The sequence below is a fragment of the Pantherophis guttatus genome, chromosome 5 (assembly GCF_059756535.1).
Source record: "Pantherophis guttatus breed Tessera chromosome 5, ASM5975653v1, whole genome shotgun sequence".
NCBI classification, from domain to species: domain Eukaryota; kingdom Metazoa; phylum Chordata; class Lepidosauria; order Squamata; family Colubridae; genus Pantherophis; species Pantherophis guttatus.
The window spans coordinates 50,675,805-50,678,231 of record NC_142067.1 but is presented as its reverse complement, the minus strand read 5'-3'; the positions used below and the strand labels follow the sequence as shown (position 1 = coordinate 50,678,231).

The following is a 2,427-nucleotide window of genomic DNA, read 5'->3' as shown; positions in this document are numbered from 1 at the left end:
AGTTGCTTTTGATTGTAATTTCCCATGTTAATTTTGAACATGAACGTCACTTTCCGATGTCCTAGTTTAGAACAAAGGCATTGGTGCTGCATGGTGTTTCCACCTCTTCCTACTTTTGTACCTAACTTTGACACCACCTTAATGAATCATCATACAGTATATGCAAACTTGTTTTATTAAAGTAAGCCTTAAATGCAGCATTGGAAAAGATTCCCATTAGCATGTTCCGTTGTTTGGAATATTAATATGGACACTGATGAATAGGAGGGAAACCATGTTTATTACATATATATTTCTAAAACATATTTGGAATATGCAGCCTGTTTTTTAAGAAAACAAAGATTACTACTAGAATCATTAAAATGCATAGGGGCTATTAATAAAAATGTTACTATAAAACATAAAATATTTTGTTCTCATCATACTCTTTACAGCAAATTAGGATTAATGTATATTACCGGCATAATAAAGCAGTAGTCTTACAATGTGTCACAGATGTAAATGAGGTGGAATATGGTTTGTTTGAATATTACCATGAGGGCCATTTGTTTTAGTCCAGGAACTGTTCAAGTAGGGAATCCATCATCTACACAATCAAGAAACAAAAATCAGAATGTTCTTCCACTGGAATATCAATCATCAAGTCTTGTTGCTGAATTTTGACTTTTCTGCTTCATATTTCCAAATTAAACTAAATAAGAGATAAAGAAAACAAGGCAATATATGAACACAAATGTGATATGTCTGAAACCCTGAATAACAACAAAGTGAACAATTTAAAAAATAAATTATAGTTTGGATTAGAACAGAAAAACATAACCTATACATTTTTGTATAGTTCATAAGGTATTTTGAATACCTGATGAACAGTGCATTTCTCAATGGACAACAGTTGAAATACTTTCTTGGTTGAAATGGATTACTGGGGTGCCTGTTCTATCCTCTAACAAGCCTGCTATGATTGGATTCTTGCCAATACTGTTAGTTAAATTCTAAAGTGCTGGTATTGTTCAAATTTTCCAACATTCTAAATCTGACAGATTACAATCAGCATTGTGACAAAGTGTTCTAACGGAAACATGAGCATTTGAATGACTCTCAAATATGTGATTAAAATGGGCAACTCAAATTTATATTAAATAAGGACATGATTAACACTCTGGGTAAATCTATATACAGTATCTGTCTATCTGTCTTTCTGTCTATCATCTAAGACAGTGTTTCTCAACCTTGGTAGCTTGAAGATGGGTGGACTTCAACTCCCAGAATCCCCCAGCCAGCAGCTTTTTAAATTTTTTAAATTAAACCGTTTATAAGAAATAAAATTGATTTAGCATTGATTTGAGATGAATGCATTCTTTGTGGTGAAGCCCTGAATGGTTTATGAAGGTCCTTGTAAATGTGTGACTTAATAAAACAATTATATCATTATCATCATTATGCATCATTAATTTGTCATAGATTTTAATTGAAAACAATCAAAATATTTAGATATCTTTTTTTCTCTTAATATTATTGGCAAATGTATCTTTTCTGCATCCTTCCATTTGCTAAGCCAGATGTCTTAGACGTGTTCCATAAACTTTTAAAATGTCTGAGTAAATTTTGTGTACTTAATAATATTACACTTTCATGGTCTGATGCTTTCCCACAACGCACACAGCGCGTTATATATGAAATGTGTTTCATATATAAATGGTCATATAATTGATGACATTTCAGGAGCTCAGTAAGTTTTGTTTTAGAGTGAAATATGTAACATATTTTGGACTAGAATTGTTCTGAAAGACAATTTAAATTTTGGAAAACAAATTATTGTTTGGAAAGACACAAGTGTGGATATAACTGGATGGAATTTAAAACTAGAATTTTGGATTCATTCCTCAAATGGGATATGCAGTAGCAAGTTGCAATTTCAACTATTTTTATATTTTTGTGTTTTATAAAAAATTGCAAATATCTATTAAATTATTATAGTAGCAAAACAGGTCTCCCAAACAGTTCCATAGGTTAAATACATAGACACACACAAAGAGAAGGTGGGTTTTTTTTTTTCCAGGCATAAGGTCCACAGATGCAACATCAACTATCAGCTTAGTTCAAGAGACCTACTTACAGGTCTAAATGAAGCTTGTCTCCCAAATGGAACTTCAAGATACTAGAAAGTTTTAAAGGTGTTTCAGGAAGATCCATCTAGAATAAATTTGAGTTTGATATTAATATAATTTAGTAATGCTGTAGCCTCCATAGGAATCTTTTTTTATGTGTGTCTTTGGCTTAATCTTGATTCTTGGCAACTGCCTGAACACGTTTCCAAGATTTTCTTTTGAAAATGATTTGCCATGGCCTTCTTCATAGGGCTGAGAAAATGATTAGCCCAGATTTACTCAGATGGTTTGGTCCCTAAGGTCCAAACCAGAACTAGAC

At 32.1% G+C, this 2,427-nt stretch overlaps 1 long non-coding RNA gene across 1 annotated transcript; it reads right to left on the bottom strand.

Moving 5' to 3' along the window:
* Positions 1–261: 261 nt before the first annotated feature.
* On the bottom strand, positions 262–961 carry LOC117672081 (uncharacterized). The gene is made up of 2 exons (XR_004593120.3): positions 860–961; positions 262–691 (listed from the first exon to the last, which is right to left on the bottom strand). It is a non-coding gene; the product is annotated as an uncharacterized LOC117672081 (long non-coding RNA).
* Positions 962–2,427: the final 1,466 nt, after the last annotated feature.